Source organism: Pogoniulus pusillus, chromosome 9, assembly GCF_015220805.1.
Source record: "Pogoniulus pusillus isolate bPogPus1 chromosome 9, bPogPus1.pri, whole genome shotgun sequence".
In the NCBI taxonomy this organism is placed as follows: domain Eukaryota; kingdom Metazoa; phylum Chordata; class Aves; order Piciformes; family Lybiidae; genus Pogoniulus; species Pogoniulus pusillus.
The window spans coordinates 36,980,238-37,003,292 of record NC_087272.1 but is presented as its reverse complement, the minus strand read 5'-3'; the positions used below and the strand labels follow the sequence as shown (position 1 = coordinate 37,003,292).

The following is a 23,055-nucleotide window of genomic DNA, read 5'->3' as shown; positions in this document are numbered from 1 at the left end:
GAGGGGAGGTCTTTGCCCACAGAGCAGCACTGACACCAGAGATATGTCAGCTGCAGGGTAAGGAATCGCTTGCGGCTGTAGCGCTGCAGGCGCAAAAGGCAGCCAATGTGATGCGCTGGGCAGAGGCGTTCTGCAGAGCCATGAGAAGCCCTCCCCCAAGCCTGCTCCTGCTGAGCTTATTTTTAATTGTGCTTCACATGAGTGGGGGATCAGAACTCTTGCAGCTGACGCCAGCCCTAAGCACGTTATTGAACAGTTCTGTTCGTCTTGAATCACAGAATGCCAGGGGTTGGAAGGGACCTCAAAAGCTCACCCAGTCCAACCCCACTGCCATAGGAGGATCACCTAGAGCAGATCACATAGGAACACACTCAGGTAGGTCTTGAATATCTCCAGAGAGAGAGATTCCACAATCCCCCTGGAGAAGCCTGTTCCAGGGTTCTGGCACAACTCACAGGGAAAAAATTCCTCCTCATGTTTCCATGAAACTTCCTTTGCCTCAGCTCCCACCCAGTACCTCTTGTCTTGTCATTGGGCATCACCCAGCAGAGCCTGGCTCCAGCCTCCTGCCACTCATGCTTTACATATTGCTAAACATGACTGAAGTCACCTCTCAGGCTCCTCCTCTCCAAGCAACAGAGCCCCAGCACCCTTAGGCTCTACTCATAAGAGAAATGTTTCATCATCTTGATTGAGAAAGTTGAACATCTTCCTTATGAGGAGAGCCTGAGAGGGCTTGTTATCTTGAGTGGCACTCAATGGTGCCATGTCTAAGTGGAGGCCAGTGACAAGTGGAGTCCCTCAGGGATCAGTCCTGGGACCAGTCTTGTTCAACATCTTCATTGGTGCCATGGACAGAGACATTGAGTGCAGCCTCAACAAGTTTGCTGATGACACCAAGCTGTGTGGTGCAGCAGCCAGGCTGGAGGGCAGGATCCATCCACAGGGACCTGGACAGGCTGCAGAGATGGGCACAAGCCAACCTCAGGAGGTTCAACAAGACCAAGGGCAAGGTCCTGCAGCTGGGTCGGGGCAATGCCAAGCACAACTCCAGGCTGGGCAGTGAGTGACTGGAGAGCAGCCCTGAGGAGAGGCACTTGGGGGTGCTGGTGGACAAGAAGCTCCACAGGAGCCAGCAGTGTTGCACTTGCAGCCCAGAAAGCCAAGCAGAGCCTGGGCTGCAGCAGCAGAAGAGTGTTGGCATTGGAATGGGCTGCCCAGGGAGATGTGGAGTCGCTGTCCCTGGAGGTGTTGAAGCAAAGCCTGGATGAGGCACTTAGTGCCATGGTCTAGCTGACTGGCCAGGGCTGGGTGCTAGGTTGGACTGGCTGAGCTTGGAGGTCTCTTCCAGCCTGGTTGACTCTATGACTAAAAACGACTGTGCCCATATTAATGCACTGCTGAGTTGTTTTGGATGCAACAATTAGAAGAGGAAAATTGGAAGGTGCTATTTGTGCCACCATTCTATTAGGAAAATCACTGCAATTCCAAATGGTTTTTATTATAACATTTTACATATCCCATTAAGCAAAGAACATTTTAAGTTGTTTGAAAGAAGGAATGGTTTTGTTGTTGCCTTTATAATGGCATATTGGCCTATTACTCCTATCTAATGCTAGTAATAAAAATAATAGGCTGTAATTGGGATGTCCAATAAAATGCTTTTAAATGGAAGCACAGCAAATTATTTTGTGGAGGCAATAACCTTGGTAAGGTAGATGAAAATTTGCTTCCATGAGTCTGTTGGGGAAGAGAGGAAAAAAAAAACATTAAAGAGTATTTTGAATATATGTGATTCAGGAATTATAAATTCCAAGTGAAGATCTTTGGACTTAGGGGGTGCTGGTGGATGAGAAGCTCAGCATGAGCCAGCAGTGTGCACTTGCAGCCCAGAAAGCCAAGCAGAGCCTGGGCTGCAGCAGCAGAAGTGTGGCCAGCAGGGCCAGGGAGGGGATTCTCCCCCTCTGCTGTGCTCTGCTGAGACCCCACCTGGAGTCCTGCATCCAGTCCTGGAGCCACTGTGACAAGAGGGATGTGGAGATGCTGGAGTGTGTCCAGAGCAGGGCCAGGAGGATGCTGAGAGGCTGCAGCAGCTCTGCTGTGAGCACAGCCTGAAAGAGTTGGGGCTGTGCAGGCTGGAGAAGAGGAGGCTCCCAGGGGACCTTCTTGTGGCCTTCCAGGATCTGAAGGGGGCTACAAAAAAGCTGGGGAGGGACTTTTCAGGATGTCAGAGAGTGACAGGACTGGGGGGAATGGAGCAAAACTGGACATGGGGAGATTCAGCCTGGCTGTGAGGGGGAAGTTGTTGAGCATGAGAGTGGTGAGAGGCTGGAATGGGTTGCCCAGGGAGGTGGTTGAGGCTCTATGGCTGGAGGTGTTTGAGGCCAGACTGGCTGAGGCTGTGTGCAACCTGGTCTAGGGTAGGGTGTCCCTGCCCATGGCAGGGTGGTTGGAACTGGCTGCTCCTTGTGGTCCCTTCAACCCTGCCTGTTTCTATGACTCTCTCTGTTTTCTGGTTTGTCCTTTTTTGCATTTATTTTCCACCCTCTGTTGCTCAAACAGTTCACTGCCCAAGGGAAAACAGGAGACATTTGCAGCTCAGGTCAACTCCTGTCTTATCCTCAAAGCATAAGCAAGCAGATAGAGAGTGATTGGCATTGGAATGGGCTGCCCAGGGAGATGTGGAGTCGCTGTCCCTGGAGGTGTTGAAGCCAAGCCTGGCTGAGGCACTTAGTGCCATGGTCTGGTTGATGGGACAGGGCTGGGTGCTAGGTTGGGTTGGCTGAGCTTGGAGGTCTCTTCCACCCTGGCTGATTCTATGATTCTGTGAAATGCTCTTCTCTCCTATTTCTGGAAGTAAAGCAATTTGCCATTTACTTTTGTTTTCTCTTCCCTCCTCCACGCTCTTACTGAAATCAATCTTAACTTCCATTGCTCTTAAACCCTGTGGATTTCCAGCCTGATTACTTGCACCAATGTATTTTTAGGTATCTTTCCACGAGGCTTCAGTGTGTGAGATCCACTTTTAGGCACCAGAACGCCCAGACACATGCAAGAAATAAGTGTGTGCTTCTCTCCCACGTCACTCTGCTTCTGACACTTGTCATGACGTGAGTGCAGAACAGAAATCCAAACCCTCAGCAGCTCTTGCCCTGCTGTTCCTGCCCAAGTGCTGTTTATTCTTGGGCATAGCTCAAAGCCAGCTTCTTTCCAGACTTATAACCCTTTCTGTAAACCAAGTCTATTCCTTACCAAGTCGCCTCCCTGGGGTGTCCTAAGGATTAATTGCTCTAAGTGCAGTTCCTGGAACACATCAAGTTCCCTGTAAGTATCTGTTATTAAATGTTATATCCCCTCAAGTACTCACATCAGTTTTTCTTACTTAAGTAGCCCCAGTGACAGCTGTTTCTATTAATTACTTTTACTGTTTGCCACTTTTCTTAAACACAAGTGAAGTGGTTTTGGCTGTGGGAAAGCAAATTCACCAGGCAGCTGTTTTCTCCTGTATTTAAAGCACACATAGCACTGTCATTGTCCATTGCTTTATTCACACATTTATCTGTGCTGAGGAATGTGTTGTGATTTTTCTGACTCTCATATTCTTTATTAGGGGGAGGACTTAATGTTGGAAGTTGGAAAAAAAACCCCAAAACACAGCCCAGTAGCAGGGAAACACAGAGAGGAGAATCAAGCATCATCATCCATCCTTGCAGCTTGCAGAGGTCTTGCAGTATCCACAGCAGACTGAAGAGTGAGGATGAAGATTTCAGAGAGCTATGACATGCCAAACCAGGTATGTTTTTACAACCAGTTCTAGCAACTTCTAATCAGCTCAGTGTGCAGTTAAAAAACTGCTCAGAAGGCTGTTCTTAAAAGTCACATTCACAGAATCACAGAACCACAGAATGTCAGGGGCTGGAAGGGACCTTCAAAGCTCATCCAGTCCAACTGCCCTGCCAGAGCAGGATCACCTAGACCAGATCACACAAGAACAGCTCCAGGTGGGTTTTGAATATCTCTAGAGGCAGCCTGTTCCAAGGTTCTGGCACCCTCACAGGGAAAAATTTCCTCCTCGTGTTTAAGTGAAACTTTCTCTGTCTTGGTTTCCACTCATTGTCCCTTGTCCTGTCCCTGGGCATCACCCAGCAGAGCCTGGCTCCAGCCTCCTAGCACTTAGTCTTTACATATTGATAAGCATGAATAAGATCATCTCTGTCTCCTCCAACCAGCACAGCCCCAGCTTCCTCTGGCTCTCCTCCTAAGAGAGATGCTACATTCCCTTCAGCATCTTTGTGGCTCTGTGCCAGACTCTCTCAAGCAGTTCTATGTCCCTGTTGAACTGAGTGGCTCAGAACTGGACACAGTACTCCAGATGGGGCCTCACCAAGGCAGAGTACAGGCACAGAAGAACCTTTCTCAACCTACTAACCACAGCCCTTCTAAGACACCCCAGAATGGCATTGACCCTCCTGGCCACAAGAGCACATTGCTGGCTCATGCTCAACCTCCTATCCATTAGGACCCCCAGATCCTTTTTCCTTTTGCTGCCTTCCAGCAGGTCAGTCCTCAACCTATACTGATCCCTGGGGTTGTTCCTTCCCAGGTGCAAGACATTTGCATTTGTTGAATTGCATTAAATTTCTTCCTGCTCAACTCTGCATCTCGTCCAAGCCTCCCTGAATGGCAGCAGAGCCTTCTGGTGTGGCAGCCATTCCTTATCTGCTATCTTCCTGCTTCTTCCATTCACTGGAGCTTCCCCCCCCTGCCTCCAGGTATAGCCTTACCTAAGCAGGCAAAGAGATTCTCTGTCCTGGAGTCCTGTAGGCAGAGGGCTCACATGCCTGCATTTCTGATTTCCTATTATCATCCCTAGGGTGCCAACATAGCCAAAAGGAGTAAGTCCACCCATCCTCTTCTCTCCACCAGTGAAGTGACTCCCTCCTTTGAGTAAGCAGCAGTTACACTGCTCGTTCAGTTTAATCAGCAAGAACAAATAGGTGAAGAGATGTAATGTGATGACTTCAATTCTTCACCAGCAGGGAAGTTGCTTCAGCCTTCCTGCTGATATAGTTGCTTAGAGTTTCCCTTTGTGTTGTTTTCCTTAATAACATATTTTTGTAGCATTAGCAGTCTCAGGTTAACTCCAAATTTAGGAGTCCCACTCCTTATTTCAGTTAAATGAATGAGTGTCATATTGAAGCTGGTTAATTACTCAGGACATTCATGGTTGGGCTGAGATAAGTGGTTCCTGCTGAGTTGGGCAACCAAAGCACACTCAGTGTCTGCCTTGCCTTAAAAAAGGGCTTAGCAGTATTAGAAATTAAGGCTGAATTCATCATTGTGCCTAAACATATTCATAGAATCACAGAACCAAACAGGTTGGAAGAGACCTCCAAGCTCAGCCAATCCAATCTAGCACCCAGCCCTATCCAATCAACCAGACCATGGCACTAAGTGCCACATTCAGGCTTTGCTTGAGCATCTCCAGGGATGTCAACTCCACCACCTCCCTGGGCAGCCCATTCCAATGCCAATCACTCTCTCTGACAACAACTTCCTCCTAACATCCAGCCTAGACCTGCCCTGGCACAACTTGAGACTGTGTCCCCTTGTTCTGTTGCTGGTTGTCTGGGAGAAGAGACCAACCCCACCTGGCTACAACCTCCCTTCAGGTAGTTGTAGACAGCAATGAGGTCACTCAAAATGCAATTTTTCTTTCCATGAGAAGAGTAGCAAGGAAGAAAAGAAAAAAGAAAGGAAAAAAATAATTTCTGTTCATTTCTTAAGGTATTTGCAAAGGTTAAATTAAATCCTTTGTGGAAGTGTTTTGTTACTTGTGTATGTAAGTAAGGCCATGGCTAACAAAGAAGTCACTCAGTTGAAGCCTCCAAGCAGTAACAGTACATCCTCTTGTGACATAAACCTCATTTTGGTTGTGAAGTGGACACAGCACAGCAGCATTATGGCTTCACTGCAGAATGTTGCAGTGTATTGTGCAGTTGCAGCAAAAGAATATAAATATTGCATCCAGAGAGAGGCAGCTGAAGGACACTGAGAGAGTGATTTGCCGTTGGAATGGGCTGTGTCCACTTCTGGGCTCCTCAATTCAAAAGAGATGTTGAGGTGCTGGAAGGTGTCCAGAGAAGGGTGACAAAACTGCTGAGGGGCCTGGAGCACAGCCCTGTGAGGAGAGGCTGAGGGAGCTGGGGGTGTGCAGCCTGCAGCAGAGGAGGCTCAGGGCAGAGCTCATTGCTGTCTACAACTACCTGAAGGGAGGCTGTAGCCAGGTGGGGTTGGGCTCTTCTGCCAGGCAACCAGCAACAGAAGAAGGGGACACAGTCTCAAGCTGTGGCAGGGAGGTCTAGGCTGGATGTTAGGAGGAAGTTGTTGTCAGAGAGAGTGATTGGCATTGGAATGGGCTGCCCAGGGAGGTGGTGGAGTTGACATCCCTGGAGGTGTTCAAGCAAAGCCTGGCTGGGGCACTTAGTGCCATGGTCTAGTCAATTGCCTAGGGCTGGGTGCTAGGTTGTCCTGGATGATATTGGAGGTCTCTTCCAACCAGGTTAATTCTATGATTCTATGACATATTTCACTTGCTTTTAAAAAGGTACAGAGAAAATAATTTCCCACTGACATTGCCTTTTGAAAGGGATTTGGTGCTGAGGGCTTATTCTCACTTTGCAAATTTCCTCCTCTGAACAAATTTCCCTGCTGAAAAACCATGGTGGTAGAGGCCAGCCCTCACACTGGCAGCTTGCCCAAATCAGAATGGCTGAGTGTGCCTCATATGTCTTGGCAGTGAGAATCCACTGCAATATATGCCAGTGCTCAAGGGAAAATTAGCAGCAGCAGCATCTATGGTGGGAGATGGTAGAGGGGGGAAATCCTGACTAGGAAAATGCAACAGCTCTGTTCCAAAGGAACTTAAAAAGCCTTTGTAGGAACAAATCCAAACAATAGTGGCAATAAAGTCTCCACCATGACCATAGCAAGGATTAGCATTGTCTGTAGGCTGGATGTTAGGAGGAAGTTGTTGGCAGAGAGAGTGATTGGCATTGGAATGGGCTGCCCAGGGAGGTGGTGGAGTCACTGTGCCTGGAGGTGTTGAAGCAAAGCCTGGCTGAGGCACTTAGTGCCATGGTCTGGTTGACTGGATAGGGCTGGGTGCTAGGTTGGCCTGGATGATCTTGGAGGTCTCTTCCAAACTGGTTGATTTTATGATTCTAGGGTTTGGTGCTCTCCACACTATTCCTGATCCAGGCCAGGATGCCATTGGCCTTCTTGGCCACTTGAGCACATTGCTGACTTTGGTTTGAGACCTAGCAGAAGGCAGTGCTGCTCTGATGTCTCTTTAATTACAGCAGAAGGAAACCCAGCAACAGCAGAAAGTACTTGGGTAGTACTTTCAGCAGGTGTCAGCAGCAATAAGCAACCTCATTCTTGCTTATCATTGTCAACAGGGGGGACATTGTCCCTTCAGCCCTTTGCAGTGCATAATCAGATGACCACAAATCAGTCTCTGAGTGCTATTTCAAAAGCATGAACTTAGGAGACCAGCAATTTCCTGATTTACTCATTCCCTGTTTGCTTTAAAGCCATTTAAAAATGCCTTTGCTGTGCTAATATGGGACATTAACTTCCCACACCCTCCTGGTGCCACCATGGGCATGCTGTTTGTGGGGAGCAATATCTCCCTGCTGTGCACAGTGCAATGAGGTTCAACCACTCCAGGTCACCACACAGACTGTCATGATAAGCAGATGGATTCCTGTGCAACAGTGAAATGAGAAACTTGAGATGGATGTAGAGGTCAGAAAGATTCATTAACTGTCCAGGTTAAAAGGCTGTTTATTGGAGATGACAGATAGATAGATAGATAGATATATGATAGGGCTGAACTTCTGTAAGAGTCATTGTGTATCCACTTGACATGTTAAAGCCATAGGGCTCAGTGTTGGGACCACTTCTGTTTGACATCATTATTGATGACCTTGATAAAGACAAGGAGTGTGTCAGCTGTAAGTTCACAGATGACACCAAGTTAGGTGGCAGTGATGATTGTCATGAGGGTAGGGAGGTTCCACAGAGGGACTTGGATAGGTTGGATCCATAGCCAATGTTAATGGGATGAGCTTCAGCAAGGCCAAATGCCAGGTCCTGCACTTGGGTCACAACAACCTCAAGCAATGCTACAGGCCTGGGGCAGTGTGGCTGGAGAGCTGTCAGCAGAAAGGGACCTGGAGGTTGTAACTGACATACAACTAAATGTAAGCCAGCAGATCTATCTACCTATCTATCCACCCATCTATGCATCTATCCACCCATCTATGCATCTATCCACCCATCTATGCATCTATCCACCCACCTATGCATCTATCCACCCACCTATGCATCTATCCACCCACCTATGCATCTATCCACCCACCTATGCATCTATCCACCCATCTATCCACCCATCTATGCATCTATCCACCTATCTACCTACCAACCTATCTACCTACCTATCTGTGTCTACCTACCTATCTATCTACCTACCTATCCATGTGTATATATATGTATCTACCTACCTGTCTACCAACCTGTCTATCTGTCTACCTACCTACCCATCTATGTATATATGTATCTATCTACCTACCTACCAAACAACCTACCTGTCTGTCTACCTACCTATTTACCAACCTATCCATCTATGTATATATGTATCTATCTACCTACCTACCAACCTATTCATCTATGTACATATCTATCTACCTACCTATCAACCTATTCATCTATGTATATATGTATCTATCTACCTACCTATGTGTCTACCTATATACCTACCTACCAACCTATCTACCTACCTCCCTATCCATCTATGTATATATGTATCTATCTACCTATCTGTCTATTTACCTAGCTATCCACCCATCTATCTATCTAGTTAATTAGCTAGTTAATCAGTCAGTTACCTAACAGTGTGGTAGGACCTTTAAGTCCAGAGACCCACTGAAATAAAATGCTTTTATCCCCAAATTGATCTATTTACTTTTGAGAAATTAATTCCTATTCCTCCCCTGTCTTGGCACCCAAACATTTAATTGATTCATCTACATCTTGTAGCATCAATCAGAAACATTAAAATGAGATGCTTGGAAATGCTCTTTTAAATCTCTTGAATGCCAACAGGCAAAACCAATCCAGGCTGTGCTTTTAGAACACAGCGTAGTGTTAAAGTGGGATGTAACTCAGATTTCCCTCACCTGTGGAACTAGCATGATCCCTGCACAGAAAGCAGGGATTTATATGTTCAGTGGTGCCTGTAGGCTGGAAGCAAATATTGCAGAGCAGGATTGAAATGTTCAGGGTGTATCATAAAAGTTCCCTTGCAAGGACAACCCTGAGGTGGAAGAGCTGACATTGCTCCTGCAGTCAAAGAGGGGAAAGATTCCTGTTGGACTTTGGTGATTGAATTTATTAAATGACTTTTCACTCTACTTACAGAAATTAGTATTAAAGTTACTTTTAACTATTGAGAGAGGCCCTAAATGAGCACAATTTGCTGGGTTCAAATAAAATCTGACATATTTGTGTCCCTGGCACATGAGGAAAAGCTGAGGGAGCTGAGGCTCTTTAGCTTGGAGAAGAGGAGCCTGAGGGGTGACCTCATTCATGCTGATAAAGATATGAAGAGCAGTGTTGGGAGGACACAGCCAGGCTCTGCTCAGTGATGTCCAATGACAGGACAAGGAGCAGTGGGGGCAAGTTGGAGGAGAGGAGGTTCCATGTGAACATAAGGAAAAACCTTTTTCACTGTGAGGGTGACAGAGCCCTGGAACAGGCTGCCCAGAGAGATTGTGGAGCCTCCTTTTCTAGAGACATTCAAAACCTGCCTGGATGCATTCCTGTGTGCCCTGCCCTAGGTGATCCTACTCTGGCAGAGAGGTTGGACTGGATGATCTTTTGAGGTCCCTTCCAACCCCTACCATTCTGTGGCTTGGTGACATTTCAGAGCTGTTTGACCTCTCCCTGTTTAAACCTTTATTAGGATTAGAAGACTGCTTCAAGTTTTATTTCTTTTCCCCATCTTAAAACTTCCTTATCACAAATGCACCATAAAAACCTTAGAGATTAAGAGCAGAAGTCTCGGTAGAAAGCCAAAGCCAGAGGAACACAGCAATTGCTTAGTTTGCCTCTTCCCCCACTTCTATTAAAGACTGATTATTCACCACACTAGTTCAACCTTATTAGGCATATTAAAACTTTACATAAAACCACATGCACAGCATCTTCACATATTAAAATAAGCAGGGATGAAACCTGTTTGAAATGGCTGGGGAGACATTTGCTTGTATTGTAAAATGAGGTTTTGTTATGGAACTCCTACATGAGCAGGAGAAGTTGGCTTAATGGCTCTTCTAAGTGCTCTAGTGAACTACTTTTACAGACTGGTGCTTAACTTTGCAGTTGCCTCTGCCCAGCACAGCTTCAATTTCATAGAATCATAGAATTGAGCAGGTTGGAAGAGACCTCCAAGCTCAGCCAGCCCAACCTAGCACCCAGCCCTGGCCAGTCAACCAGACCATGGCACTAAGTGCCTCATCCAGGCTTTGCTTCAACACCTCCAGGGATGGTGACTCCACCACCTCCCTGGGCAGCCCATTCCAATGCCAATCACTCTCTCTGACAACAACTTCCTCCTAACATCCAGCCTAGACCTGTCCTGGGCACAACTTGAGACTGTGTCCCCTTGTTCTGTTGCTGCTTTCCTGGCAGCAGAGCCCAACCCCACCTGGCTACAGCCTCCCTTCATGCAGTTGTAGACAGCAATGAGGTCTGCCCTGAGCCTTCTCTTCTGCAGGCTGCACACCCCCAGCTCCCTCAGCCTTTCCTCACAGGGCTGTGCTCCAGCCCTCTCACCAGCTTTGTCCCTCTATTTTCATCTGACACTTTGCTGTGCCATGATGCATCAAACTGTTACATTTTAAACTCTCTCTCTAAAACCTGTTTTCTGTGGCTTGCATACTAGACTCATGGAATGGTCTGGGTTGGAAGGGACCTCCAAAGCCCATCCAGTCCAACCCCTTCTGCAGCCAACAGGAGCATCCTCAACTAGATCAGGCTGTCCAGAGCACTGTTGAGAATATCTCCAGAGATGGGGCCTCAACCACCTCCCTGGGCAACCTCTTCCAGTATTCCACCACCCTCATAGAAGAGAACTGTTCCTAACATCCAGTCTAAATCTGCCCTTCTCTAGTTTGAAGCCATTTCCCTTATCCTGTCCCTGTCCCCTTTGCAAACAGTCTCTCTGCATCCTTCTTTTAGCCCCCTTCAGGTAGTGGCAGGCTGCTATTAGGTCTCTCTGGAGCATTTTCTTCTCCAGGCTGAACAACTCCAACTCCTTCAGCTTGTCTATGTAGCAGAGGTGCTCTAATCCCCTGATCTTTTTTGGTGGTCCTCATCTGGACTCCATCAAGTCCATGTCCTTCATATATTAAGGGCTCCAGAGCTGGATGCAGTACTCCAGGTGAGTTCTCACCAAGGCAGAGTGAAGTGTCAGAATCACCTCTCTGGATCTGCTGGCATTGGCTTTCTGGGCTGCAAGCTTACACTGTCTGCTCACTGGATCTTAGGAGGAAGTTGTTGTCAGAGAGAGTGATTGGCATAGGAATGGGCTCCCCAGGGAGGTGGTGGAGTTGCCATCCCTGGAGATGTTCAAGCAAAGACAGAATGAGTCACTTAGTGCCATGGTCTGGTTGACTGGACAGGGCTGGGTGCTAGGTTGGACTGGCTAAGCTTGGAGGTCTCTTCCAACCTGCTTGGCTCTATGAGTCTATGACACCTTTGGCAATAGGAAGAGAATAGTTTTCCCTTCAGCACGAGAAATTCAAACCTAAATGCTTTTACTTCACAGCATGTATTAATTTGAGGTAATGCATTGATTAAAAGTCTTTGTGGCAATGGGGAATGGAGTCTGTTATCTACAGGCAGAAGCTTGGAGGTTAAAGCTCAAGAAAGCATTGACAGATTTTGCTGTTTCTACCTTGATGATTACTTAAATACTTTCTGCACTGTGGAAAAAAATGATAGAGGAATAGAGTCTGATTTTTTTTATGTAGAATTGGAGCAACTCTGCTTGAAAACCCATGACAAACACCCACTGCTGTGCATCCAAATTAGCGTGAGGGGGAAAAGAAACAATCAACTTCACATCTCTCATCGTTTTTTATTGCTTTGTTTAAGCAAATTCTTCAGGAATGTGGGTGAGTATTGCAGAGTTTGGTGGTTTGTGCCTTGCTTTGATTTGTGACTGGTTTGGTCTGTGCCTTGCTTTGGTTTGTGGTCTGTGCCTTGCTTTGGTTCGTGGTCTGTGCCTTGCTTTGGTTCATGGCTTGTGCCTCGTTTTGGTTTGTGACTGATTTGGTTTGTGCCTTGCTGTGGTTCGTGGTCTGTGCCTTGCTTTGGTTTGTGACTGATTTGGTTTGTGCCTTGCTGTGGTTCGTGGTCTGTGCCTTGCTTTGGTTTGTGAATGATTTGGTTTCCGCCTTGCTTTGGTTTGTGACTGATTTGGTTTCTGCCTTGCTTTGGTTCATGGCTTGTGCCTCGTTTTGATTTGTGACTGGTTTGGTCTGTGCCTTGCTTTGGTTTGTGACTGATTTGGGTTCTGCCTTGCTTTGGTTCGTGGTCTGTGCCTTGCTTTGGTTCAAATTGCTTAACTGAGTGATATTTCTGTGCAGAGGATCCCCCTCACACCATGCTAGTACTGGGGGTCTCAAATCACAGAATCAGGCAGAGTTGGAAGGGACCACCAGGATCAGTCAGTTCCAACCCCCCTGCCATGCCCAGGGACACCCTACCCTAGAGCAGGCTGCACACAGCCTCAGCCAGCCTGGCCTCAAACACCTCCAGCCATGGGGCCTCAACCACCTCCCTGGGCAACCCCTGCCAGCCTCTCACCACTCTCCTGCTCAACAACTTCCTCCTCACGGCCAGGCTGACTCTCCCCACCTCCAGCTTTGCTCCATTCCCCCCACTCCTGGCACTCCCTGAGAGCCTCAAAAGTCCCTCCCCAGCTTTTCTGTAGCCCCCTTCAGATCCTGGAAGGCCACAAGAAGGTCACCTGGGAGCCTCTTCTTCTCCAGACTGAGCAGCCCCAACTCTTTCAGCCTGTCCTCATAGGAGAGAATTGCTGTCTAACTAATTAATTTAAGCCTTGGAGATGTTTCTTTGCCATTTTAAGTCAAAATAAGCCACTTCCTCCATTAGAAGAAAATCCTAGAATGGTTTAGGTTGGAAGGGACCTCAAAGATCATCTAGTTGCAATCCTCTGCCTTAAGCAGGGACACCTCCCAATAGACAATAGAGTATTTTAGGAGATGTATGCCTTTTTTGGAAGCTTGAGGACTTAACTGCATTTGCAGGAGGAGAGCTTGCAGGCTGCAGGTTAGGATCTAAAGCAAAACTCTTCACCTGGCAGCAGCAATGCCCTGAAGCTGCCTTTTCTGCAGAAGCAAGGCAGTTTCTGCTGGGCAGAGCATGAGTCAGACTTCAGCAGTCCCTCTCCTGGCTGAGTGTGTGAACTACTCCTTCAGCTTCAGCAGACACTTCCTCTGTTTTATCCTGGTATTTTAATTGCTTTTTATTTTTTTCCCTTTATTTTCTTTCTTTTTGTTCCCCTCCCCCGCCCTGCAGAAAGGCTTCAAGCTTTGTGAAAACCCTACCACATTTATCACCCTCTTTCCTATAGAAATTCACTCTGTGCACAATGTTTTCCTGTATTTCTGATGCTTAATTCTGGATAAGGAACTGGAAGTGAGTTGATGGTGGTTGCAAGCTACTCTGACTGCATTCTCTATAAGTGACAGCCCAAAGGCGTTGCAAACTGGTTTGTTCTCTGTATTTAACCTTACCTGTTTGCCTTACTTTAAGCAAGATGAAAAGGGGGGTTTAAACTTCCCTGGGGAATACACCCCAGAGGAAGGAAGAAAAAGGAGATTCCTGACTGTTGAGAATGGCTTTGTGAGATGATTGCACTGCAGGAAATGTACAAATCTTCAAGTTAACTTAACAGGATTATAGAATCATAGAATTAACCAGGTTGGAAGGGACCTCCAAGCTCATCCAGTCCAACCTAGCACCCAGCCCTGGCCAGTCAACCAGACCATGGCACTAAGTGCCTCATCCAGGCTTTGCTTCAACACCTCCAGGGATGGCGACTCCACCACCTCCCTGGGCAGCCCATTCCAATGCCAATCACTCTCTCTGACAACAACTTCCTCCTAACATCCAGCCTAGACCTCCCCTGGCACAACTTGAGACTGTGTCCCCTTCTTCTGTTGCTGGTTGCCTGGCAGAAGAGCCCAACCCCACCTGCCTACAGCCTCCCTGCAGGTAGTTGTAGACAGCAATGAGCTCTGCCCTGAGCCTCCTCTTCTGCAGGCTGCACACCCCCAGCTCCCTCAGCCTCTCCTCACAGGGCTGTGCTCCAGGCCCCTCAGCAGCTCCGTCCCTGGAGGTGTTGCAGCAAAGCCTGGCTGAGGCACTTAGTGCCATGGTCTGGTTGAGTGGCTAGGGCTGGATGCTAGGTTGGACTGGCTGAGCTTGGAGGTCTCTTCCAACCTGCTTGATTCTATGATATACACATAAAATATAAATCATTGCTCACTCTCTCTGATGGAGAAAGAATAAATTTGAAGGACTAGCATTTAAACTAAATCACAGTGAAGCTGCAGGGCCACTAACTCTTACCAGAGAGTAAAATGATATAATATCATTTAAAACATTGTTTCAAAAATACTTGAACAGTTTGGTAAAAAACACAAAGCTGCCATTTGGCAGAAAGTCTCTGCACTTCATCTTCACCCATATATACAGTTTCATGACAGCTGAGAAAACTCACTGGCTTGTGATTTATTGTAATACTTCTTTCACCCTTCTGAGGAATTCAGGATAGATGTTGTTAGAAAACAACAGGGATGTCCCTGAATCCATAGTCATTACTAAGAGGAGATTCCTAAGCTTGTTAAAAAGCTACTCTATCTTTTGGAAGAAGGTAGAGATTGTCTTAATCAGCTAAGAAAAAAATAAGTGATGATGATGAGGAAGAAAGAGAGGAAGTAGAAGGGGAAGGAGAAGAAGGAATAAGAAGAATATGAAGAAGTCTATGACGAAGATGAAGGCGAAGGTGGAGAGAAGATGAATCATAGAATCAACCAGGTTGGAAGAGACCTCCAAGCTCATCCAGTCCAACCTAGCACCCAGCTCTGGCCAGTCAACTAGACCATGGCACTAAGTGCCTCAGCCAGGCTTTGCTTCAACACCTCCAGGGACGGTGAAGAGGAGAAGGAGAAGGCAAAGAGGAGGAAGAGGAGAAGAAGAAAATAGGAAAAGAAGAGAAGAAGATGAAGAGAGAACCATAGAATAAACCAGGTTGGAGGAGACCTCCAAGCTCATCCAGCCCAACCTAGTACCCAGCCCTGGCCAGTCAACCAGACCATGGCACTAAGTGCCTCAGCCAGACTTTGCTTCAACACCTCCAGGCACAGCCACTCCACCACCTCCCTGGGCAGCCCATTCCAATGCCAATCACTCTCTCTGCCAACAACTTCCTCATCACATGCAGCCTAGCACTGAAACACACAAGATGTATAGAGGTGAAATCCTTTTCTTCTGCCTCTTTCAGCAGTGCAGACCACTGAGGATGATGAAAGAGGAGTTTTTCAGACAGCCTAAAGAAATGATGTGAAACATGTCCCAACATAGAAAACATCCAGGGAAGAGATTTCTCTTCACACTGCTGCTTTGCTCCCTTTTGCTCACCAATTGCTGTGTTTGTCCCTCTCTCACCCTCCTGTTGCAGCTATTCCACTTGGCTAGAAACCCTCTGGTTTCTTGGCTGCATCTATTCAGGGCTTATCACAGAATTGCTTAGAATGGAGAAGCCCTTCAAGCTCCTCAAGTCCAATCATCAGTTTCACACTGCCAAGTCCTTGACTAAACCAAATCCCTCAGCACAACATCTCATCACTACGGATTGCTGTGGTTGGAAAGGACCACCAGGAGCATCCAGTCCAAATACCAATACCCACTCCTTTCATCCTTCAGTGGCAATATCTCTTTTTCACTTTGATGTTTTCTAGACACCTTATGAGACTTTGCTTTCTCTCTTTGCCCTTTCTTCTTCAGCATTCACTGCAGGAGGCATAAGAAAACCCAAACTCCACTTTCTTCTGCAGCACAAGGAGCCCTGTTATTTCAGCAGCCCTTTTGAACACATCCTAAGTTTCAATCCCCACTTCTAACACATTCATTCAAAAGCTGATCCATGTTACTCCTGATAGAATCAAAGCAACATCTTATATAGAGATTATAAAGCTGTGTTTCTTCTGGGAAAAAACTTCCTGGTGTGTCCTAGGCTCACATTTGCTATACAGTGGCACTTGACATCAGTGATTCAGAAGCATCTTTCTCCCCTGTTTCTGCTTAATGAACACTGAATTTAGCAACAGTATAAAAAGAGGAGCTTACAGACTTAGGACATGTTGTACATGGAAGGACCTGTCACAGCTGAGCAGCCACTAAGGACCATCTAAGGAGAACTTGGAGTTCCTGGACAATGTTCCTTTGACAATCTCACTCTTCTCCATGGCTGTTCAGCCTGGAGAAGAGAAGGCTCCAGGGGAGACCTAATAGCAGCCTTCCAGTAGCTGAAGGAGGCTACAAGAACGATGGACAGAGACTGTGTACAAAGGCTTGTAGTGAAAGGATGAGGGCTTCAAACTAGAGAAAAACAGATTCAGATTGGATGTTAGGAACAGGTTCTTTACCATGAGGGTAGAGGAATACTGGAACAGATTGCCCAGGGAGGTAGGTAAAGCCCCATCCCTGGAGATATTTAAGATGTGGCTCAACAGGGCTCTGGGCAACCTCATCTGCTTGAGGATGCTTCTGCTGGCTGCAGAAGAGGTTGGACTGGATGAGCTTTGGAGGTCCTTTCCAACCCAGACCATTCTATGGTTGCATCCTGTGTAGATTTTGAGGATCTTAAGGAGCCTTGCACTTCTACAAACCCATTGGGAGCTCTTCCTTTCCTTTTCCTATTGCTTTGTATGCACAGATTTATTCCAATCCAATTCCCCTTGCCTTTGATGTTTCATGCTTTTGAAAAGAATAATCTACAAGGTCTTAACCACTCAAGGCCATAAATGCTGCATTTTAAACTGTCACCCTTGAAGTCTTTGTACAACCCCCAATTCAAGCTTAATTTTCCTGGGTTACTCGCCTTCAGTTAATTAGTTCTCTCTTCTGTCTGCCCACATCTTTGGTTTAGAGGTTTCCTTAGTTGCATGGCAAAATAAAACCAAAGAGAAAATCTCATTCTTGCAGGTGAGTGAAATAGTGGTCTGCAGTATTCTGCAGGATTATTAATTCAGGGAGTTGAAAATCATATTGTCATTCCCTATGGGGAAACCTGTTATTATCTCACCATTAAGAACAGATTAAACATGCATTGTCCTTGTATAAATACGTTATGCTAATAGTCATTCCATGATCTTATGCCACTGATAGAATCATAGAATCAGGCAGGGTTGGAAGGAACCACAAGGAGGAGCCAGTTCCAACCCCCCTGCCACGCCCAGGGACACCCTACCCTAGAGCAGGCTGCACACAGCCTCAGCCAGCCTGGCCTCAAACACCTCCAGGGATGGAGCCACAACCACCTCCCTGGGCAACCCATTCCAGCCTCTCACCACTCTCATGCTCAACAACTTCCTCCTCACCTCCAGTCTCAGTCTCCCCACCTCCAGCTTTGCTCCATTCCCCCCAGTCCTGGCACTCCCTCACAGCCTCAAAAGTCCCTCCCCAGCTTTTCTGTAGCCCCCTTCAGATCCTGGAAGGCCACAAGAAGGTCACCTGGGAGTCTCCTCTGCTCCAGCCTGCACAGCCCCAACTCTTTCAGTCTGTGCTCACAACAGAGCTGCTGCAGCCTCTAAGCATCCTCCTGGCCCTGCTCTGGACACTCTCCAGCATCTCCACAGCCCTCTTGTCCCAGGGGCTCCAGAACTGGATGCAGGACTCCAGGTGGGGTCTCAGCAGAGCAGAGAGGGAAAATCACCTCCCTGGCCCTGCTGGCCACACTGCTGCTGCTGCAGCCCAGGCTCTGCTTGGCTTTCTGGGCTGCAAGTGCACTCTACTGGCTCCTGTTGAGCTTCTCGTCTACCAGCATCCTCAAGTCCATCTCTAGAGGCTCTGGCCAGCCTGATCTAGGGTGGAGGGGTGGAACTAGATGACCCTTGTGGTCCCTTCTCACCCTGACTGATTCTGCGATGTTGCCTGCAGAGTCAGAAGGCTGCTTCCACAGAGGAATCCAGTCAGGGATCATTGCTGAATGCCTATCTCACCTCCATGAGTAAGACCTGCTCTTCTCTTAATCTTTTGCTCAGCCTGACTGCTAGTGGGGTAAAGCTGCATTTCTAGCTTAGCCTTTTCCATTTCCTGTCTTCCTAAATATCTAAAGTTATCTATAATGTTCTTTCAGAAGAAATTCCCATGCAAGCTGAACCTATCAGTAATCCAACCCATTTTTTGTCTATACTTTGGGGTTTGGGTTCCAGGAAAATAAAATAATCCTGTTTCTGTAATTCCTGACACAGCTACATTAATTGCCTGCCTCCACAAGACTGACACACCTAGGAAATCCTATTTTCTAGGGAACTGGTAATGTCTTAGTTTTCATAGTCCGTCAGATGCCAGGTGTAAGAAAGAGATTGTGGAGCATAGGCAAAACTTTGGATCTGCAGTGTGAAACTGTATGAGTCTCTTGATACAGCCACTGTAATCTGTAGGCTGCCATGAATACATAGAGACATTTGAGGTCCCTTCCAACCAATGGAGCAGGCTGGTAGAAAATACAGGAAGCTGAGAAAAAACCCAGAGTTATCTTGAAGAATGAAAGCAGTTGGGTAAGAAAAACTTATTTTAGGGGGAAAAAAGTCCTTTATGGTCTCTTTGGATAGCTCAATCCACTTGATTTTGATTTTGTTTGGTTGGTTTTCTATACAGGAAGAATGAGCTTGAGGAAACACTGCTTATGCCTGAATTAAAACCAGATCTCCTGCTGTACAGGAAAGGGGGGGGGGGGGGGGGGGGGGAAGATAGTTTAATATCCTCTATATCCTGAATATATTTGTGAGGAGCTGGATTAATCAACATAAAAGCATGGAAAGGAGCTGTTCTTTGCAATCCAAACTACTCCAGTGACAAACCTGTGAAAGCTGCAAGTCTGCCAAATGGAGCTGCAGGTACATCTCTGCCAGAGTGGTACAAACAGCACAGGAAAACCACTCTGCATATGTTCTTCAGGTTTGGAGGTTTTTTTGCACATCAGCTCTTGATGGTTTCATTTTGGTAGAGTGATCTCTTAGCTGAATACTTATTATGATGTAATCTTTAGGCTCCAAGAGGAGCTGTTGGTGGTTTCATTTTGGTAGAGTGATCTCTTAGCTGAATACAATCTTTGAGCTCCAAGGTGAGCTGCTGGTAGTATCTTTTTGGTAGAGTGATGTCTTAGCTGAATACTCATTATAATGTAATTTTTAGGCTCCAAGATGAGCTGTTGGTGGTTTCCTTTTGGTAGAGTGATCTCTTAGCTGAATACAATCTTTGGGCTCCAAGGTGAGCTGCTGGTAGTATCTTTTTGGTAGAGTGATGTCTTAGCTGAATACTCATTATAATGTAATTTTTAGGCTCCAAGATGAGCTGTTGGTGGTTTCCTTTTGGTAGAGTAATCTCTTAGCTGAATACAATCTTTAGAGCTCCATGATGAGCTGTTGGTGGCTTCCTTTTGGTAGAGTGATCTCTTAGCTGAATACAATCTTTGGGCTCCAAGGTGAGCTGCTGGTAGTATCTTTTTGGTAGAGTGATGTCTTAGCTGAATACAATCTTTAGGCTCCAAGATGAGCTGTGGGTGGTATCTTTATGGTAGAGTGATCTCTTAGCTGAATATACTCTTTGGGCTCCAAGATGAGCTCTTGGTGGTATCTTTATGGTAGAGTGATCTCTTAGCTGAATACTTATTACAATGTAATCTTTAGGCTAAAAGATGAGATGCTGGTGGTTTCTTTTTGGTAGAGTGATCTCTTAGCTGAATACAATCTTTAGGCTCCAGGATGAGCTGCTGGTGGTTTCTTTTTGGTAGTGTGATCTCTTAGCTGAATACTTACTATAATGTAATCTTTATGCTCCAAGATGAGCTGCTGGTGGTTTCTTTTTGGTAGAGTGAACTCTTAGCTGAATACAATCTTTAGCTCCTTGGTTGTCATCTGGTCAGCTAGAGAGCTTAATGAACCTTCTGTCTGTCAGAGCAGCAAGAAGCAATATAAGAAGCACTAAGAGAAGGAGCAGGTACTGAAATCTAGCATTTTTCTTTATGCAAATGTCTTAATACAGATTTAATGATCATCCTGCACAATATGCCATCTGGAGATGCAGGGGAAAAATAAGCTCAATTCATTTAAAAGAATAAAATCACTCTAATGGCAATTGCTTAACCCAGATATCAGTGTGGGCAGCAGGACAGGGGAGGTTATTCTGTCCCTGTACTCAGCACTGGTCAGGTCACACCTTGAGTGCTGTGTCCAGTTCTGGGCTCCTCAATTCAAGAGAGATGTTGAGGTGCTGGAAGGTGTCCACAGGAGGGCAATAAAGCTGGTGAGGGGCCTGGGACACAGCCCTGTGAGGAGAGGCTGAGGGAGCTGGGGGTGTGCAGCCTGCAGCAGAGGAGGCTCATGGCAGAGCTCATTGCTGCCTACAACTACCTGAAGGGAGGCTGTAGCCAGGTGGGGTTGGGCTCTTCTGCCAGGCAAGCAGCAACAGAACAAGAAGGCACAGTCTCAAGTTGTGCCAGGGGAGGTCTAGGCTGGATGTGAGGATGAAGTTGTTGTCAGAGAGAGTGATTGGCATTGGAATGGGCTGCCCAGGGAGGTGGTGGAGTCACCATCCCTGGAGGTGTTGAAGCAAAGCCTGGATGAGGCACTTAGTGCCATGGTCTGGTTGATTGGCCAGGGCTGGGTGCTAGGTTGGACTGGCTGAGCTTGGAGGTCTCTTCCAAGCTGCTTGATTCTATGATCTTTATAAATAGCTCAAAGTGTTTGCAGAATGTGAACAGGCAGAGGCTGAAGCAGTTGTCTGGCATGTGTGTGTTTGGTTGTCCCTAACAAACACAGACATAACAACACTCTTCCTCCTAAATTTTACTGTCTGGACTCCACAGACAAAGAAGCTACACTGGTGTCAAGTCAGCATGCAGCTTTGTGTTTTGGGTTTGGTTTTTTGTTGTTGCTGTTGTTCTTGTTGAATCTAGGCAATACACTTCATGTAAGAACTGTCTTTGGATTGCTTGTTGTTTGTGATAGAAGAACACCTTGGTGTGTGTTGTAGCTAACGTTAGTCACAGACAGAAGGGAACTCTTTGAAGTTCTGGGAGGCAGAATTGTTTTTAAATGCAGATATTTTTTTCCTCCTCTCTCTTTTCTTTGCCACCCAAGATAGGCTAATCTTGGATCAGCAGCAAAAGCTTTTCTGACTAGGAGCAGTTATTGAACAGACTGCTAAATCACAGATCACAAGATGTTAGGGGTTGTAAAGGACCTCTGGAGGGCGAGTTCAACCTCCCTGCAAGAGCAGGACTGTAGAATCTAATGCAGGTCACACAGGAACACAGCCAGACAGGGCTGGAAAGGCTCCAGAGAAGGAGACTCCACAACCTCTCTGGGCAGCCTGTGCCAGTGCTCTGTCACCCTTATAGTAAAGAAGTTCTTCCTCATGTTGAAGTGGAACTTCCTGTGCTGCAGTTTCCACCCCTTGTCCTATCCCAGGGCACAAATGAGCAGAGGCTGTCCCTTCCTTTCTGACCTCCAGCCCTCAGATATTGATAGACATTTGTTTAGGAGGAATTTCTTCACAGATAGAGTGATTTGCATTGGAGTGGGTTGCCCAGGGGGGTGGTGGAGGTGCTGTCCCTGGAGGTGTTCAATAAAAGACTGGATGAGACACTTAGTGCCATGGTCTAGTTGATGTACAGGGCTGGGTGCTAGGTTGGACTGGCTGAGCTTGGAGGTCTCTTCCAACCTGCTTGATTCAATTGCAGTAAAAGAGGTTCTGCCTCAATACAAGAGGGAACTTCTTTACTGTAAGGGTCCCAGAGCACTGGCACAGGCTGCCCAGAGAGGTTGTGGAGTCTCCTTCTCTGGAGCCTTTCAAGGCCTGTCTGCATGTGTTCCTCTATGATCTGTGTTAGGATTGTCCTGCTCCTGCAGGAGCGTTGGACTCGACGATCTCTTTGGGTCCCTTCCAAACCCTAACATCCTGTGATTCTGTGATCTTGTGATTCTCTCAATTCCCTCTCAGTCTTCTCCTCTGCAGATCAAACAGCCCCAGGGCTCTCAGCCTTTCCTCATCAGGCAGTGCTCCAGTCCCTTCAGCATCCTTGTAGCTCTCTGCCGGGCTGGTGCTTGGCTGGGTTTTTGTGCCCAGTATAAAATGGTAAATGGACACTTCGTCTAGAAAAGCATAAAGAGAGCAAGAGAGAAGGCAAAGAGGTTCCTGCCTGGAAAAAGCTCCCACCTTCACAGAATGCCTAACAGGAGAGCTTTCAGCAGTGACAGAATTCCCATTTTGGACTGTCTCTGCTTTTGGACAGCTCCTATCTTTTTTTTTTTTACACAGCTCACAGTTTTACACTGTCCCTCCTTTTGGATGGTTCTCCCCAGGGAGGTGGTGGAGTTGATGTCCCTGGAGGTGTTCAAGCAAAGCCTGGATGAGGCACTTAGTGCCATGGTCTAGTTGATTGGATAGGGCTGGGTGCTAGGTTGGACTGGATGATCTTGGAGGTCTCTTCCTACCTGGTTGATTCTATGATTCTATGAAAATAACATACATGTTTATAACGACTGAGACATTTTATGTGCATAGGTATTGCCTTCTGATTACAGATCTCAAGTATTTGTAGTCATACATGGATGATTAATTCACATAAACAGAACTTTTTGAAAGCATAAAGTCTTTCCAATAATTGAT

At 46.7% G+C, this 23,055-nt stretch overlaps 1 long non-coding RNA gene across 1 annotated transcript in view; it reads left to right on the top strand.

Annotated features, from left to right (window-relative positions):
* The window catches only part of LOC135178513 (uncharacterized), a 74,659-nt gene that overhangs the window by 50,013 nt on the left and 1,591 nt on the right, over positions 1-23,055 (top strand). Inside the window, exons 2-3 of the long non-coding RNA XR_010303579.1 lie at positions 2,988-3,110; positions 3,611-3,793. This is a non-coding gene — a long non-coding RNA (uncharacterized LOC135178513). The remainder of the gene's footprint in view (positions 1-2,987; positions 3,111-3,610; positions 3,794-23,055) is intronic.